This window comes from Bactrocera oleae, chromosome 2 (genome assembly GCF_042242935.1).
Source record: "Bactrocera oleae isolate idBacOlea1 chromosome 2, idBacOlea1, whole genome shotgun sequence".
Taxonomy (NCBI): domain Eukaryota; kingdom Metazoa; phylum Arthropoda; class Insecta; order Diptera; family Tephritidae; genus Bactrocera; species Bactrocera oleae.
Window position 1 is genome coordinate 19,942,598 of NC_091536.1, and position 20,544 is coordinate 19,963,141.

At 33.2% G+C, this 20,544-nt stretch overlaps 1 protein-coding gene across 1 annotated transcript in view; it reads right to left on the bottom strand.

Moving 5' to 3' along the window:
* Positions 1 to 20,544, bottom strand: part of LOC106622497 (box A-binding factor) — a 138,536-nt gene that overhangs the window by 44,265 nt on the left and 73,727 nt on the right. The window contains exon 2 of the mRNA XM_070110886.1: positions 12,583 to 12,990. The gene's annotated coding sequence lies outside the window, so the exon portion shown is untranslated. The remainder of the gene's footprint in view (positions 1 to 12,582; positions 12,991 to 20,544) is intronic.

Sequence of the window (20,544 nt, forward strand, 5' to 3'; positions counted from 1 at the left end):
AAGTTATTATATTATTAAATTAGAATACTTGTATTATACAATAGAAATCTGCCAACTGTGTGTAAAACTTCACAAAATTTCGCTTACGTTTACAAAATAAAAGAAAAACAACAATAACAACATTATTTGTCTTGTCATTTTGGCATAAACACGCCACTCTCTGATGTCAAATTAAAACTAGCTGATATGCTGCAAGCATGCTTTGAGCATGAATGCCAGAATAGCAGCTACCAATATAAAACACACCGCTAACAACAACAACAACAATAAACGCACGGCTACATGTACACCACACATATCAGCTTAGTGAATCTTCTTTGAAACGCTGATTTTCTTCGCTAGTCTAATTGAGTTGTTTCTATGTTGTATTGTTTGTATAACCCTTGGCTTTTGCTATTTATGTACATATGTGTGCTTGTATGCGCCTACTATTCGCTTATTAATTACGAGTTTATGTTTCGTGTTGTCTATAGATTGTCTAGACATTGATATGTTGACTATAGCACTGCGATATATGGGCTGTGTGATGAGTCCGAACATTTGAGTTGAATATGTTAAGCAACGCTAACTTTTTTGAATTATACATACACATACACAGAACCAGAGACAGCCCTATGCTAATAAGTGTTGGTAGCAGTTTTTTGGTGCTTAAAAATGCTTATTTGTTTAATTTGAAAATTATTGGCTGCTAAATTTGTATTGTCTTGTTTTATGCACCATGAAAAATTAAGAAATATTAAAATTTATTTTACCATTCGTTGTGCAGCTGCCGGCAAGGCAGGGCGTGTGTATACGCTAAAGATGCTGTTTAAATATTAATAATTAAAATTGACATGCAAACATATGATTTTTAACACCTTTTTCATGTTTAACACATATGAGACTATGAGAAAAGTGATTAAGTGTTTGGGAGTTATAAAGCTCGGAACGTTATTTTGCATATGGAAGTTTTGTTTATAGCTATTTTATTTTTTTAAACTATGCAAATTTGAATTATTCAATTTTTTTTTCAAATGTTGTCAGCTATTTTAAGAGAGTATGCACTTCTATTTAGTTACTGATAGATCACTGTCTTGATTTCATGTCTTTGCGCGTGCTTTTGAAAATATTGCTGTTATACAGATGGCGCTGTTGTCAATATATATCGAGTTTTGGTTGTACATTTGTCATGCCATGAAGTGAGTTTCCAATCAGCAAAGTCTCATGTTGTAGTTCTCATCTTTCAAATTTAAGGAATTTGCAATCGTCATGGGTCCTGCTCATACGATCGGTTACATAAATTCCTAAACTTGGAAATACGTCATATATTTTGCGCCGCTAATACAGCGTAGATTAATTGCATGCTAATTTGTAGACCAGTATATTATGCATACTGACCTTCTGGTAGTGGCTTGTTGCTCAGCGTACGCTCCTATCTGGCATTCGAAACGATTGGTCCTAAGTGGAGAAAAGAACTACCATTGAAGCTTCATTGGAATTTCACCCACGCTAGAGCATATTTGGAATATTGCTCCGTCCAGTGCTTGTAATTGCTGCTTGAATTCATCATATTGAACCCATTGATAAAGCAATGATCTGCCAACCTTTGAAAATGTCTTAAAGAATGCTTCTTATTCTTTCTTTAATGACGCTGAGGATTTACCTTAACAAGTATTTAAAATTAAGTTAAACTTGTTAAAGCTTTTCACTGAGAGGTTTCAAATATACAGCAGAGTGTGGAAAAAAATAAAAATATGTGTACTAAAGCATTAAGCATAATTCCCTGGCTACACATTGTTGACACTTTTGAGCGCCAAAGCTGCCGATTTCTATTAAAATTTGCACAGCTAACGGATTTCAAGACAATTATCACACAACTTTAATCAGAATTTACACGAATACAAAGGCAAAACCAAATAACGAGCAAACATAGACAGAAGACAAAGTGGAGCGTTGACAAATGGCCACACTATACAACAACATAACACTCCAAATAACTCTAATGAAACATAAAAGCTGTAATGGCAATAAAAAAAACGCACTCGTATGGGTATCAAATGTAATAATAACGCAATATTAACAAAAAAAAAAAATCAACAAAACTAACTTAGCAAACGAGCGCGCTGAAACTGCGTTCAGCCACAGTAAATCGCAGCAAACCTCAAGCAAAATCAAACACAATTAACTCGAATGCAGTCCACTCCACCGGCGCAAGCACAAATTGCAAGTAGACCAGCCTTTGTCGGGCTCTGACTTAGTCTAAGTCACACGCTGCCAGCCAAGTTAAGTCATTGAAGGTGTGTTTGGTGACAGAGACTATGCATGCAAATGCGCGGCGCAAATGAAAAATATGGCAATATCCCACGCAGCGGCAGCGGCAAGCAAGGCGCTAGCCGCGCAACGGTACAGTGTTGACAGCGCTGCGCTTGGTTCTTTGAGGGCGTTTGCTTGCGCGCAAACAAATGTATGTGCTCCGGTGCACATGTGTATGTGTGTTTGTGTGCGGTTGCATATTGATCAAGATTAACGTCAGGTTAAACAGGCAAACAATGAATTCCTGCAAAGGCCGTTCATGCGCAGCGTGCAAATGCATTGCATAATAACGAGCGCGCTTATATGCATGTGTGTGTGTGTGTATGATATATTTGCGTGCTTTTATAGACAGTACGTACCTTGTTTTGTACACTCGCATATATTTTGTTTGCTGCGAATAATTTATGTGAGGAGAGCGCATTGCCAACATCGTTTTCATCGCTTTGGCCAGGAAAAGCAGCAAACAGTAAAACACATGTAGAAAATCGTTAAAATGTTTAGTGCATTGCACCTTTCGCATATAAATGTTGTGTAAAAAGGCATTTTACCTAAACTGTAAGTATGCGCTTTAATGGCAGTGGAGGTAGCTGCTCTGCGCATGCGCAACGATAATTATGATTTATGACATATACTATGTGCAAGCAATTCACTGTGGCAAATGTATTGATTTGCGCATGCTAATAAACTATTGAATATGAGCACTTATAAGTTATAGAAGGGAGGAATATTTTAACTGCATAATTAAATAACGATTTTTTAATTTTTTGTGTTACTGCTATTTCTTAATTGTGTATAATTAAATAATAAGCTACAAGTTGATTGGTAGACATGAGTATTCCAAACAATTTTCGAAATCAAACAGTTTACATTTTTTATGTTGTAAAAATTTTTCGAAATAAAATTTTTTTAATACCGGATGCAATACAGACTAACAGACGCCAAAAGGCTACAAAACGATCATGTGTTACAAAAATCTGCGTATATATTCGGCAAATCTTTATTTAAGTAGGCGGTGTAGACCGATTTCGATAATTTTTGGACCAGAGTTGTCTTTTTTCTAAAGCATATAATTGTACCCTGAATACGGTATATTGAGTTTTCCGCGAACTTTGTAACACCCAGAAGAAAACGTACGAGACCTTATAAAATATATATATAAATGATCAGCGCGACGAGCTGAGTCAATTTTTGAGATATCGATCTGAAATTTTGCACATGTCCTTTTCTCACCAATAGGCTGCTCATTTGTCGGAACCGCCGATAACGGACCGCTTTATCATTAAGTCATATCTTTAAAAGGCTTGACGTGGATAATTGTTTTAGACATTGGTGTAATCTCCAGAGAAATTGTTCAGATCGGCTGTCTATAACATATAGCTGCCATGTAACTTGAAAAACTTAAATTATTGTAAGGCATACTGTTTTATGGTGAATGTATTTGTGAATGGTATAATAGCCGCGGTGCAACCGAATTTAATGTTTTTTCACGTTTTTATTTATTTTTTTATTCGAACTTTAGATGCTTGTATAACCAATTTAATAGTGTGATCAACTGTTGACATTCTAAATGCCTTTATTATAGCAAGAGAAGGAGAGCTCTTTTATGATGGAAAATAACAGGATTCAATTTTGGGCACGAATGTGGTAGAGTGTTGTTTTTTCCGCGCTTTGCAATTACTAATAGATATTTTTTAAGTAATTAAAATTTTTAACACATTTTTCTCAGAAATGTTTGGTGATTGTCATTTACTAGCACAACGATATTTGAAGTTTTTTCGGAATAAATTCGAAATATTATATATAAATTAGTGACAAACACCGCATATAGTGAACTGAATACAATATTTCTTTGATATGCATGGACAATCCCGTGCGCATCACCATCCTATATTCGCTACTCAACGAAAGACTTAGCCACGAACTTTTTTCTTGGCACTGCATGTGTGGCGTGGGACTGGCGTGGCATTGCACTTTTTACCGTTAGAAATTATGCATTTGATAAAAATATTGCCTTGTTTATGTTAACTTGTTATAGTTTAATTTTTCAACAAAGTCATAATATATTTCATTGCATACAATTTATGATACAAATTCGTAGCACATGTGTATTGCATTTACATTTACACATCAGTCTAGTGCTAAAAATTTGCAAATGTAAAAAAAGCGCAATATATACCGCGAGGAATTCGCGCAGTAAACCCACATTTTAATTTTAATGAATTTTGCACTGTACATATACACAGCAGCAGTCACAAGATAATAACACAATTAACACAAAATTATTAGCTTAAATAGTCTTTTAGCTGCCGCAACTTGCATTACCACTGTAACATGGCATAATTATTTTATTTGAGTGTTGCTTAAGGCTATTTTATGATGCACAGAAGCCACAAACTGCTTGAAAATGTGCTTTAAAGTATTTTAATTTCCAGCGCTTACAAAGTAATGCACACATATATAGCGAAAAGCAGCGACACACAAGGACAAACTATATTCTGTATGCTTTTGTATATAACGGTGTGTGATGCATGCATTCTGCAGTTATATTTTATAGAAAATTTTATAACACCGCCGCTGTTTAGTGTCCGCTCTACGCTTTGTATCTATGCTGCTGACTCAAATTGCTTCAAATTGCGCCAAAGTGCCGATAATAATTAAAATGCTTGCTAAGGTTTTTCTCATCTGTGTGTTAAGATATAACAAAGTTGCGAGACCTACCTATGCAAAGCGTACCATAACAAATACAAAGGCGCATAAAAATCTTGTAAGCGTTGATTGAAAACTCAATAAATCAGCTGTGGAAATAAGATATTAATTATTTGATGGATTACGCTCAAGCAATGCGCTGCGATTGCGGCGTCACTTCGTGTTAATACTTATTTACGGCTTACCGTTACAATGAAGACAATCGTTTCCGGTGGTAAATGGAAGTAAAAATAGCAATCAAATGAGCAAAAAGCGTTGAGCAATAGCACTCCTCAAAGGCAAAATTAAGTAGCAATGTCAAAAACAAAAAAAAAAAAAAACAACGATAATAATAAAAATTCGCAAAAATACATACAATTACAAACATTTACATGTAATTTTGTAATTTGTACACTTGAGTTTGCATTTACGTGCCACAATTTGCTGTGCGAAAGCAACCTTGCCACTTTATGCTAAAAATTAAGTTATAAATTCCTTTATTTTCAATGCCAATACAAGCACACATATAAATTTACATACTATAAACATTTGTATGTATGTGTGTATATGTGCACATTGCGATATACATACGTATATGTGACCGTCCACAAATGGTTTACTTTCTGTCTTCCGTTTCGTTCGTCTGGCGCCTTTAATTGCTGCCAAATGCATTTGACAATTGCCATAACTATTGCACAAAAAAAAATTTCAGAAAAACACGAATACAGAAGACAAGAAAACAAAAAAAAAACGTGCAAGTAAGCAAAGAAAACTTTCAATAAACACTATTTATACCCTACAAAGCATTAGTTCGCAACCAGTATCAATAGATCATGCAAGGTTTCGCGCCGGATGAGTCCAAGTAACAGCAAAGGATTTATATCCAGCAACAAATAATTATTCCATAAAAACTGTCTCACTATACAATAATTTTGAGATCAAATATTATAATTGCGCCCACCTGAGACTACTATGAAACTGATTCAGATGTAGAGGTTCATAACTGTTTACGGGGTATATGAAAAAATATATGTAATATATATGTACTTAGTATCAATTAGTTGCAAGGTAGTGAGATATCAAAGTGAATGTCAAGGTATGCGCACCGGGTGTACGTTTTTGCTAGTGTGTTCAAAAGTACAGTGTTCCATTACTACTAAAAATTTGTGTAAAATATATTAGAATTTATTATACCGAGTATTTTTAATTTATGTATCCATGCGCGTCCTGTAGTGTTGAAGAAACCACAAATAAATTTACCGCAAATATTTTATTAGATTAAATTAAAGTTTATATTAACACCATAGACACAGCTGGATATCTTGCTATATAACAAGATGTAAATATGCTAAAATAGATCTTTGTTACGATATAAATCTGAGCGACAAATGAATTGAATGTTTTTATCAACTTTTCTTATTCCCTTTATGCAACATATGATGACAATTTAGGCACATCAAGCATTGTTTTACGCCACTGTGCGCAATCGAGCATTGGTCAGCGGTGCATAGAATAGAGGCGTTAGTGCCGGCAACCGTGCCAGGGAATGGCAAAACTATTGAAAGTTCAAGCAGTCAAACGCCAGCTGGCAAAAGCGCCGCCGTCTCTTTGGGTAGCTGCAACCAACGAGCAATTTCACATTTGTGCCCAACTAATTGCCTGGAATGTCATGGCATTGTCAAAAAAAGTCTTTCCTCAGATAGAACAAATGAAATTTATTTTGCATGCGGCATTGTTGTTGTAGTTGTAGCAAATTAAAGTGAAATGCCAAATTTTGGTGCTGGAATATGGCAACCATTACAATATTACTGGTGTGTACAAATGCACTTTACTGATTGACGATGTTTTATGGCTCACTATAAATGGCTGCATTTAATTTATGGTTAGTATCTAGGTATTATTTGGTTTGTTTTTAGTAGTGTGCTAAAGAAATATAGGCCAGTTTTTTGTATATCACTTGTACATATTTAGAATGATTGATATACACTGAGGAGACCAGAGTTTCTTCAAAAGAATGTAACTAGGTGAACAAGTTCTGTAGCCTAATGGATATAGATTCGGCGTTTATAATTAGTTTAATACTATGTACTGGCAATGGTAAACTTCGTTGTAATGGAGGTTATGCAGATAATTGTAATTAATGTAATAGTAATGGTAATGGTAACGGTACTGGTAATGATAATAGTAATTGTAATTGTAATGGTAATTATATTGATAATGGAAACGTTGCCGACATTGTTTGTAGGTATAATGAAGGTTATGGGTTAATTTTAATCAATGCAATTGCTATAATAATGGTAACGGTATTAGTAATGATAGTAGTGATGATAGGAAACAATGGTGACATTGTTGGAAGAGTTGTTAAATATATTAGTGACGGCAGCTGTTATGGTAATGATTACTACTTTAGATTATACTTCTATAGATTAGAACGGAAACCTACAAAAGCAATATTTTTTAAATTAATATGGAGGTTATGTAGATAATTGTAATTAATGCAATTGCTATAATAATGTTAAATGTATTGCTAATGATAGTGGTAATAAAATAATGGTAATTATGCTAATAACGGAAGCAATGTTGACATTGTTGGTGGAGTTGGTAATGATATTAGCGACGGCAGTTGTAATGGTAATGATTACTTCTTTAGATTAAATAATAGATGTAACGGTAGTGCTCTTCACCACGTAATTGTTAATGAAAACGATAGTTCTGTTGGTATTAGTAATAATATTAAAAAATATTATTAAAGTAAATGGTAATAGCAAATACGAGTAGATGTGATGTTATCATATTGATATGGATTGAGTAATAAAGGTAATGCTATTGATATGGGCTATGAAAATACTTACGATAATATATAATATATAGGTAGCGTCAAGATTTGTAATTATAAAAAAATGGTAATGATAATTATGTTGAAAATAAAACTAATAATTTTCAAAAATTATACATATTTCTCAAATTGTTACTAGAGTCAAATACGATAGATGTCTTTATTTCCTTTAATAAAACTGTACAAATATAACTTCGATGGCTTATTAAGATTAACGATTTTCTCTATCCTTTTGGTTTCTTACTCTCATGTTCAGCATTTCCATATCACTGACTATTTTTGTGGCCGATCTAATTAGTATAAATGCTCTAATTTCAGCAGTTAACGGACGGAAACCTACAAAAGTGAAATGTTATACGAGACGTAAAGCTATATTAATCGCAATAACGCAAACCACAACAATGTCAATTCGAATTTTCCAACAGGATTTGTCATAAAATATCAAAGACAATTAAGGCTCGCAGCAAAATTATTGCCACAGCAGGCGGCTTCACGACTCTTTGTTGTTATTCGTTGCACTTATGTCTTAAGTGGTCACTTTGCTTTTATTGTGGCAATTGAGCACGTGCTACAGCATTCCTTTGCGAGGTCAATTGTTGCCAGGAAGCGCAGTGGTTTGAGAGAAATTAAACTTCTATGCAACAGTTTTATGGAAGTTGTTCCAGAAAATGCTTTCAACGATTACTTTTATCATGTTGTTGGTGTACATTTGACTTAGATTTTTTAATTGCTTATGTAAGTAATTATTTTATGGGTTTTTAGTTAATTTGCATTTTATTGTTAGTGAAGGTAATTTGATGAGGACTAGGTTATGAAAAAAATGTTGTGGACTTATTATTGCAGAAATGAAAAGCTAAATATACGTGTGCAATTTGCAGAAAAAATATCGAAAGCATTTCGAGTCATATTTAGTAATCGTTTTACAATCGATATAAAAAATAGAGTAATAGAACCACTATATGTTCGAAAGATGGCGCTGTATTCGAAACCTTCATTTGTATTAAGAACATGTTTTATTTAAGTGTGACAGCTTAACGCACTTTTGATATTGGCAAATTCAATGACACTAAATTGTCAAATTGCGAATAATTGTAGAAATGGCAATAAGTTGCCGATTGTGACAAAATTACGCAGTAACATAATTGACAAGTGACATACTGAGCTGACAATTCTACTCATAAAGTGTTACCACAGCAATTTGTGTAACAGTTTATGACTGTCATTAAATTTGACATGTTGCAAACCGCGCGTAATAAACAATTCACCAATCCCAATCGACCACCAAGTACCAATCGAAAAAAGCTTTCGTATCTCTATACGATCTATATTTAAGATTCCAGCTTTGAAGCTAAAATGGAGAAAGATTCAGTTAAGTATGACTTTTGACAGCAGTACTGGCAGAAATATGGCACGACTGTTTCTTTTAAGTAGTACACTTTAGCTATGTAGTAAGTACAGCAAATTTCGGCTGCTAGCTAGCTTCAAGTCAAGCTATTTCTCAAAAGTTGCTTATGCTAATACGCATGTGTATTTGAAGTAATTTTGTACGGTTTTTGAATCAAAAATTTATCGAATTTATTATATTCACTTGAACTAAAGTGTTCTGCAGATTTATTATTAACCGTAGCTATATTCGCATTATAATCACAGACCTGTTTTCCGCATCTGCATTATTTATTCCTCATTTTTTCATATATAATAACCGAAATGAATAAAATTATCACATACTAAGTTAAATGTCATAAATTAGAAGCCGAACTGATGGATGCACTAGCGCACGAGATGACATTAATTACTCATAATTCCAGTATGTTGACTTTGATGGGTGCATAAGCCATTATAGTGTAGTTTAGCGAAAATTTATTTAAGCAAAAACAGTCGATTTGGTACAATATTTAATTTGACTTAATGTTGAAATTTTTGGTAGAAGTTTAATTTTTATTGCAGATACACAAATAGAGCTGTTCACAGAGCGTGACTGAAAGCTAAAACAAAGTTTAAATAATAAAATTAAGAGAACGTGTTTTCTTTTTACAAAAACACATACATATGTTACATGTCTACATTTCACACATGCTATGTGGCTTAATTAATTAAATATACAGTAAGTTCGGCAAACATATTCATGTATTCATATAAAAGTTGTGGCCAATCACATTTAACAAAAAATTAAAAAATTTAAAAAAATCAAAGAAATCTGCCACTGAGCCAGTGAGTCTAGCACGTCGCTGGAAGATTTTTTCCAAACATTTTTTTAAACTTTTTCCTAATATTATTTTAATTAAATTTTTTTTATTGGATTCTTGAAAAACCTTAGCTCGTTTGCGAGAACCTGTAAGCGACAAAGCAAACAACTCAGCGAACAAGCGTCTCAAACAATTTGCGTTGGGTGTTCGCAAACCAGATTGAACAGCTGAAATTAGGCGGTAACGAAATTCAAAATATATCCAATTCAAACTAATTATTATAAAATCAGTTTTAAATGCTTTTTGTGTCATTTTAATAACGTGCTTGCTTACCTAGCGAATTTAATTTCGCGCTGCAGCAGTTGGCACAAATAAACACATACATACATACCTATAGCATATATGTGTGCGTGTGCGTTGTCATCTAATATTTCATGCTGATAGCGTTGATTAATTTTGAAAAATTTGTCATATGATTATTTATACAAAAGCAAAATCATTCATTAATTTCACACAAAAACAATAACAAGCTGTATGAAGTCAACGAGCGATTTCAAATAGTCTATGCTTGCAAATTCGGTTGTGCGTATGTGTGTGTAGGTATGTATTATTTGTTTGCTGCAAACATTGCTTGCTAGCAGTTCGTTAAAGATCGGCTAAACGTGTTATATTTGAATTAGAAGTGAAGCAGCGCAAAAAGCTAGAAAAATTTAAAATGCATATATTGTATATGAATATACATACATACATATATATATATACGCATATGCATGGTAAATAAACTAAGAAGTGAAACTCCGTAAACTAGTTTCCAGCATAATCTAGTACTCTAGTTTCCATATGAATTTTGTGTGAACGAATAAAGCAGACTTATGAAAAATAGTTTTTCTTATTTATTAACAACTTTATTTGCAACTTTAAATGACTTTGTTCATTGGGTTATAAAATTAATTTGATAAAAAAATTTAACCCTTAATAACTTTTCAAAAATTTCAAAAAAATCGATTATTTTCATATTTTCAAAGTTTAACTATTTAAGAATATGTCTACCAGAGGGTTTTTGAAATTTGAAATTACTTTCGGAGATATAGGAATTTTACTGACCCGGCCTCTAAACCTCAAATGTGTTTTTTTCAAACCAGACTTTTTCAACGCAATACCCACGATTTCTCAAGTTTTACTGGACCGATTTAATTTAATTTTTCAGAGAATTTTCTATATAGACCTCTCTTCAATATGAACTAGCCTCATTCCCAAATTTCAGATTTTCTATTAAAAAAAAAAATACGGAAAAATAAAAAATGGTAAAAAAAATATATATTTTCTTCAAACAGTCGCCATTTTGTCAATTATTTTCTTTATACTTATCGCTAGTTCATAGAATTACGACATCATTGCCGATCGATACTATTTTTTTTTAATTTCAGATGACTAGGAGGGTTGAAATCATGTCATCAATTTTTAAATTTAAACTTTTTTATTTTTTATTTTTTTCTGTACTCTTGTAACATTAATAAATAACTGATCAAAAAATCTATGGTAAAAATAGTGATTGCCTTTACTTTACGACACTTTAAAAATTACCTAAAATTCATGTCTCTAGACTAGAATACTCCCTTGAGTTTACGAAAAAACAGTGAAAGACCATTTTGTAGAACATTCAATTTCCGACAAAATTTATGAAACGAGATATTTCTTCAGGCAGTTTGAAGTGAGATGTGAAGTTTTCTATCTGGTAAAACGAAAAAATATACAACTGCAAGGCGGGGGACCTTATCGTTAGAATTATGTTAAGAGATACTTTAAGGGATTTTCGTAGAGGACTTACTATAATTAACTAATTTGCGAAAAAAAACCAGCAAAAAAAATATTGAGTTTTTTTTGATTCACCCTAGAATGCACATATATTTAAAACACCTTTTTTATAGTCACAACTTTTGTGCTAATTTTGTATTTTATTCGTTGAAATTTTGGTCATGATTTTATTGATGTATATGTGTTATAAAAACATTATTATTGAATTTTCATATATTCATCAATTGTCATACTGACCATTTAGATTTACCTTCTGTGTTATATGGTATAGTAAAAATATCTCTTGCAATTTAATTTTTAAACCGGAAGGTTAGATTTCTGAACAGAGTAGCAGACTGGCCAGAAATTTTGCCTAAATAGTATTCTTAGATTCTCTATTCCCAGGCTATATTAGAAGCTAAACTTTCTAATATTTTATTTAGAAAAAAATATTTTTTTTTTTGAAAAATATTTTCGTACAAATCATAATGACATTTAGTTACTTATTAAGGAATGTTTGTGAAAATAGTTAGCTGTCTTGCTGCAACAAAGTTTTTGGAGAAAAACTCTTATCTTTCTTTATATGTGAACATTTTATATACACATAAGCTTTTATTCTTTGTTTTATTTTTTCTCTTTTTATTGTCTTTTTAACAACAGCAAATATTAAAGCATAACGGACTAAGACAAATTTTAGTATTCACCAAATAACAGAGAGCAGTAAAAATGTTGAAGCAAACTATTAAAAAAATTAATTGCTATTATTTGTCAGCATGTGTCCACACTTACCACTTTGTGTTTGTCGTTATCAGCGAGCTACTAACCGCTTCACGCCACAAATCAATCGTCTGCATCGGTCTCCCGCATCAGGTTTCCCGCATAGTTGCTCTACTTTTGATAGCTCAGGTAATGTTGTTGTTGCCTGTTGCAGCGTTGAGCATATTGCACTTGAATGGAAAATAACTCGAAAGCTTTTAATTTGTTTTTTTATTTATTTTTATTGGTGTTTAACGCGTCTGCTGCGATAATTCGGTTTTAATGGTAATTAAGGTGCATGCCTGGGCATCATGAAATTCTGCTGGCGCACGTCAATTTGTTCTTGGCGCTTTATCGGCATGCAGCGTAGCAGCCAGAGTGAATTAAAGTTAGAGATGAATTTGAGATACTTTGCTTTTGTTTATATTTGCTACCACACAACTGAAATGAGACAAAGAGAAGAAGAATTAAAATAAATTGATTTTGGTTCTAAGAGTATTTTGTTGTTGATTTTTGTTTAGCAGTTGTGTGTGGCACATAACTCGATTGGCCGGCGTAATTAACATAATTTGTTTATCACCTGTAGGATTCTTCTATTTTAATGTTAATTGCTTAAATAATTGTATTTTTAAAAACAATTTATTTATTTTGTTTTTTATGCGCGTTCAAAATAAAATTTTCTGCTTGTGATTATTATTATCTTTTTATGAAAAATTTGGATTATTATATTAAGAAATAATTTTTTTGCACAAATGATATTTGAACTCGTTAGTAGCAATGCTGACGAAACATGCTCTATCTGCGCTCGCTAAATTTTGTATGAAGATTTTATTAATAATTAAAATTTGAAATTTATATAGTCGTATTACTTTATAAATTATATTGATTTGCTTCGAATAGGAGAAGTTGTTGCTATTTTTCTTATTTTGTGCTCGCTTGTTTATTAATAACTTAATTTGTATGCTTTCTCATTCATTTCTTGTATGCAAGCGGAGATATTATATATGAATTTATACACCGCATTTGAAACTAGCTTATACATTTTTAATTAATAATTTCATAGTTATACCCTGCACAATTAACGAATTTTGTAACACCCCGAAAAAAAACTTTTAAGATCCTATAAAATATACATATAAATGATCAGCGTGACGAGCTGAGTCGATATCTCGGTTTGTCTGTTCGTCTGCCTGTCTGCATATACGCGAACTAAGGAACTAGAGTTTTTGAGATATCGATCCGAAATTTTACACAAGTTATTTTTTCTTTAAGAAGCTATTCATTAGTCCGAAAAGCCGAAATCGGACCACTATAGCATGTAACTGCCATACAAAATGAACGATCTAAATATGGAAAACTTTTGTATCTAACGAGGCATTGACATGAAATTCGGTATGGGTTATTGCCCAAAGGAACGGTGCAATCTCCGGACGAATTCCTCAGACCGCGTTACTGTAGCTTATAGCTGCCATGCAAACTGACTGTTCAAAATCAAGTTCTTGTAAGGAATATTTTCTATTTGTGAAGGGTATTATAGATTCAGTGCAACCGAATTAAACGTGTTTTCTTGTTTTTAATTCTATTAATATCAAAATATATTAATTTATTTATTTTGTTTAAAAAATAAATTTATAATTGCGGGGATACAACTTATGAGGACTGCGTTCTGTAGTCAAGTGTATTGGGTTAACAATAAAAAAACAAAATGATTGGTAAAGAGCCAAATAAAACCTTATAATCAATGTATTAAAGTAACATTTCTCATTTAGACATTCTAACTTTTGTCTTCTATAACACGTCAGCAGTAGCAATGTAACCGAATTTCTGGACTAATCATATATAATCTATAAACTGCTCAAGTAAGGCTTTATAATATCGAAATGCTTATACATATTTCTTTGTATTAATTTCCCTCACGAGCTCACACAAAAGCGCCCGATAACAAACAAAAAAAAACAAATGTAGTCCTGTCAAGGTAAAATTACCAAAAAATGAGACACCCCTTGACACAAATATAACCTTCGGGCAACGCCCCACATACCAAAACCTACAGCAAACATGCACAATACGCATCCATACACACAATCGTGCCTGTCTGGTCGACGGCTTTTGTATGCCTGAATGCCGCTCGACATGACGGGTCTGCATGGTCAGTTATTTTCCGTATGCTCACCCATTTTTGGAGCTAATTAACTTGATTTTCGGTTGAGCATATTTTGACCGCAAGTGTCATTGCCAAATTTTTGTATAAGAATAAAGGCGAGCGCAAAAAGCAGAAAAAATTGGGGATAAAAAATGAAAAAGATAAAAAATAATAAAAAAAGGGTATGAAAAATTGAGTCAAGATAAAAGATATCGTGAATATATTTATGTGTATATATGTGTGTATGTGCATGTGCGCAACAATGCCAATTAAGACTGAATATAAGTGCGAGATAATTTTTGGCATTGTAATGCAATGTAAGCCAATGAATGGGCGGCAAAAAGTCGAAGTAAGAACAAAAGCAACAAAATTCAGCAAATAAAATGAAATGTAAGTGAAAACAAAAAGATTTTACTACAAGCGAGTAGTTAGCATTAAGACAACAACAAATCGGCGAAGAATGCCCGCGAATACAAGAAAAGGTTTTGTTTTGTGCAAAACCGAAGACTTAAACGACGAACCTGACTTGCTTTGCCAGTATAGCGCTTGTGATTTACTATGTGGTTATTTGCTGTAAGCTTTTATTGTGCATGAAATAAAAACATATAGACAGAAGTATGTTTTTTATAAAGAATTCTGACAAGCGCCTCGGGCTATACAACTTCGTCTGCAAGGACACATGCGGCGCAACTAGCATGAAATGAGAAGAGACTCTTTTATTCGACTTAAAAAAATATAATACTTATCAGATTTAGAAAAAGTAAGCTAACAAACTCTGCGGGCATTGCGCTAAGCATGGCTTGTGGTTACTAGATGTCTAATAGAAGCAAAAAATTATAATAAAGTTGTTGAAGTTATGAACCCCAAATTGGTGCGTCAGGATAGCATGGGACTGCTAAAAATAACCGTTAACTTTATTTTTTATGCATTTTAATGTGTGTTATGTAAAAATTATTTGAAGCTTCGTTTATTCTACTTTTTTAATTAAACAAGCTGTAGACGCATTCGTATATATATATGTTAAATCGAAATTATCTAAGATATATGTTAAATCGAAAATATAAAAGTCTTGATTCTGCAAATTAGAAAGAATTTTTATAAAAAATGCACAAAAACTATAAGCAAATTGACCAGATTTGACTCGCGAACTGTTATACCATATATGGACACATACATAAACGCACATATGCGTAGTTTGTTTCCAAGTCACCGTGTCTGCTTTTATTCAACTCATTTAAAGAGCGCGCTTCATGTATAACTTCCTAGCTGTTCTTTTTTTATGCAATACGAGTATATACTAAATACAAACGCACACATATACAAAAAGAAATCCAATATATACACATACAGAGCTAACATGATTAATGTTTAATTAATTTTCCTCTTCTCCTGCATATAAATAACAATGCGCTGCTAAATGAACACAAACGCGCATGAATACAAAATACAGCTATTTATTTATATACATAGCGTTTATTCATAACACTCTAAGTGAGCATTAATGAACCGTAATTTATAGAAATTCGCTTAACTCAATTGTATATATACATTTATATGTGCTTTTCATTCTACGAACTCGCACCTGTGCCGAGCTCACATTGTGTCGTGATCAAGAAAGATGATCGCCGTCAGTGAAATTTTAACGAAAATTTCTTCTCTTCATGCTTCGTTTGTATATGTGTTTGTATTTTGGATTTGAACACCGTTAATTTCTCAGTTTTCTGCATTTTTAGTGAGATTTCAGCACCTTTGTGCAGTAGAATTGAAATTTGTTTGGGTTAATAAGTATGAGTACTTACTTGATTAACAGTATATGTGTGCGTTTGATGGAGTCGGCCGTTTTGCCAGCGTCGAAACAAGATTTATTATCTCAGCAATTAGCTGCTTATTCAAGTTGAATAAAAGGCTAATTTGTTTACATAAAAGTGAAAACTTTTAAAGGATGGAGAGAGTACGCCACTGAGTATAATCGGATACGATGTAAAAATTTAATATATACTTGTGTGTACATGCTTAGATTAATTTGAGTACTTTTAGATTTATTTAATTTAATTTATTTAAGTTTACGTTTGCATGCAATTTTAATAGTTTTAGCTTAAGTTTAACTTTTAAGTTCAAGTTAAAGTTAATGTTAAGTTAAAGAAAAAGTTAAAGTTTAACTTTTATTGTATATGCTAATAACCCACATAATATTTGTTGTATACAAGATATGAGGACTTCAATGACATACATATGTACGTATATGTTTATACCATACACGTACGACACGTACGAAAATATATAATTTTCTACGGTAAAAATCGTGTATTTATGTATGTGATGAGGCAGCAAAACGTCATGCTGGACATAAGAAGAATCTGCCAGCAAAATGCCGAGACGAAATGAATTCAAACAGCAGGAAAGCTCGTCCATCAAATTAAGAGTATGTGTGCATATATGTTTGTATGAAACGCTAATGCATCACCAGCGGTAGCAGCAGGTAGTCCAAAGGCAGATTCTCAGCTCAGTTGGCCAGCTAATGGAACAGTTTAACTTGAAATGATCAAAGTTTGAAGCGACTTGAAGATCAATTTTCTTACTGCTTACAATGACGTTGAACGGTAAATTCAGCTTATACACTTGAAGGCGGCTCTACTAAAGCTATGCGTCAGCTATTCTTCTCATGCATACTATTTTTATTTATGTATGTTAGTTATGTATAAGTGGTGTAGCTTTCGACTATTTGTTGTAGGCCGCAATATTTTAAAAACTGTAACATATACCTACATTTCTCTAATTTGTTTGTTTTGCTTAAGATCTGAATGTTTTTTTAAATACTTTTTTAAATTTTTAATTTATTTATTTTCGTTTGGCTGTTTTTGGGGTTTCTTGTTGGTCATCTTCACCATTCCCATCATCCAGTTTTTGTTATAATCTATTTATGCATATATGGATTTTTAAATTGTATGGTTGTATGAACTCGAATTAATTTACATATTCAAAAGCTGAAACAAGTTGGCAGCGACGCCCGCAAGCGCACAAAAACAACACCGCGTCTTCGTTGAACGTAAATGTATACCCTCAGCGTCGGTAACCCAACTCAACATGTAAATGTCGTCTCATCGCCGATGGTTCGGCGTGTCATGTTCGTCAAAATGAAGCGTAAAATACGCATGGCTTTGTGCTTTAACAGCGCTGCTCTCTTCGGTTATGACGTCGGCGGTGTTTGGCGTTTAAAAGTGTCAGTTAACTGTGTAACTGTAATTGTTATTGTTATTATTATCCACTATGTAGGCAATAACCGAAGGTAATATACATATGAAACAGGAACTGAATTATGTGTGGTTTTTTTCGCTTTTTTATTTTATGAAATCTAAAATTTATTCAGTTTGAGTTAATGTAAATTTTGCTTAGATTGTTTGATTAGGCAGAAGCTTCATCCCGCTACTGCTATCATATTTACAATATATGGAGACTATTAACGCAGATTTGTGGTTGATCTGCTTAAGGTTTTATTGATGTAGCAGTTATTATTGCATTTCTGATATGCACATTTTCTAGAAAATTAAAGAGTTCAATGAACAACCTTGACTGCATTTGGTCTTACCAACTTCTGTAAAGAGTAAGTAAATATTTGTAAAACTTTAAAGAACTTAACTTAGCAAACTGAGCTGGGGGTTGTTTAAAACAAAATGCCCCGTCTTGATTTATTACCAGTTTCTAAATTATTGAAAAAAAAACAACGTTAACTACGCCCTTACAAGTGCGTTTCTTTTGGCAACTGCCACATATGTCAATTTGTATGACAGCTATATGATATAGCGGTCCTATCTAAACAATATAATGAGGCGTTGTAGAGTTGCCTTGGAAAATAAATTGTGCAAAATTTCGTGATGATATCTTTTAAAATAAAAAAGTTTTCCATATAAGGACTTGATTTGGAACGGTCAGCATGTATGGCAGCCATATGCTATAGTGGTCCGATCTGAGCGTTGTCGTGGACTATAATCTATGTCAAATTTTGTGAAAATATCTGGTCAACTAAAAAAGTTTTTCATATAAGGTTTCATTTCCCCTTGCTCCATCGAATTTTGATTGATTTTCACATAATACATCATACAAAATCAGTATTTCACTCAGTTCATAATTCGTAGAAACACTCAACGCGAGACTCAGCACATTTCCGAATTCCAGAAGATGTATTTATCATTTAGCATGTATTTAGCACAAGTAGCTCCCAAAACCACTTCTACTTTCATTTGTCATTGCAGTGCTACCGTTAAACGCCGCAAGTGTCCACTTAGCTACTTCAACACTTTAACTAATGGGATTTATATGCATACACACGTGAAATCCCCAAACACGCACGCACCTGTTGACACGACAGTCTATTAAAATGTATTTTTGTTTTTCCCTCACTATGCAAACGAAAGACTTAAGAAAGAAACTTGTAAAATAATTAAATGTGGGTACTTTTGAGTGAGTGTTTTTAATGAAATGTGGAAAGTGAAATAAAAATGCACCAAATTAAGTGAAAATAACTGAAAGAAAGTGTATGCATATGTATAAAAACCAAAGCAAAAATTAGGTCATTAACAGGAAATTGTGAAGGCTGAAAATTCGCAGAGAAATTCCTAAGCAGATCACCAAGAAGACTATAGCTTGCGTGTCCGCACACAATTCAACCTGCGTTTAAACTTTAATCAGCTACCAACACACCGTTAACTGCTGATACGCCGATCCAAATATGGTGATGTCACATTCATAAGATGCTCATTAGGGTGACAACAACTCAGCAGGTAGCCAAATAGCTGAGCGAGCAAAGATTATTAACACTCTTGGCTATGAGACACAGCCGAAATTAACTATTTTAAGGTATTTGGTGGCAGAAAAAAAAATGAATGTGAAAAATTGTCAGCGCCAAGTCATGCAAAAAAACAAAAAAAAAGCATGCAACAATTACAACAACAGCGGAGAAAAGCGAAACCAAATAGCAGAGAAGCAACCAAAAAGAAGCATTCCAAAGCAATGCACGAAAAGACACCGGAAAGCTCGTTATTGTCGCGGCACCACACTCAAATTATACACATGTATACAGTATGTGTGTGTGTTTGTATAAAAAACATTCTCAGCCGTAAAAAACGATTTACGACACATGAAATTAAAGTGGAGAGAAGCCACCAACTGACCCAATTTACAGGCACTTAAGTAAAGTACCAACAAGCAGCAACATCATCAGCAACAACAATAATAATAACAACAACAACGTGAACCACTAACGCACCGCATATCCTAGACCACAAAAATTATAACAGCAATAACAGTAGTCAAATGCATGACACTAACAAGCCAGCAACAGCACAGAGGCACCCAACAGCCGCCAACTCTGTAATACGCAATGAGAAATAGCCAACAAAAGCAAAAGCGAAAATCGAGAAATTTAATTTAACAAAAACGTGAATAAAAACAATCCAAATGAAAATAATAATAATTGAGAAGCAGTAAAGTTTAATGTATAACAAATGAAATCTTCGAGCGGGTGTTGCCTTTGCGGGTTGGCTGCCACCAACCAGTTTGCGTGGACAGTTGTGGCAAGTTGCTTTGGGTTCATCATCGCCAAATATACAATATATGTATGTGTGCGTATGTATGAACGGCACATTAAAATGTCGACGTTGAGTTCAAGTGTGTGTTGGCTTGGAAAAAGTGGAGTAGTGCGAAATAAAAATTAAAGCATAAACTCCCACACAAGCATGCACATTATATACACACAAGCTTACTTGTCGGTATAGCTGCTAGAAGATGGCAAGAAATGCTGTTAAGAAATAGCGCTTAAGCCGTGCGAGGTACAGTGGCGATGTGGGCTGAAAAAT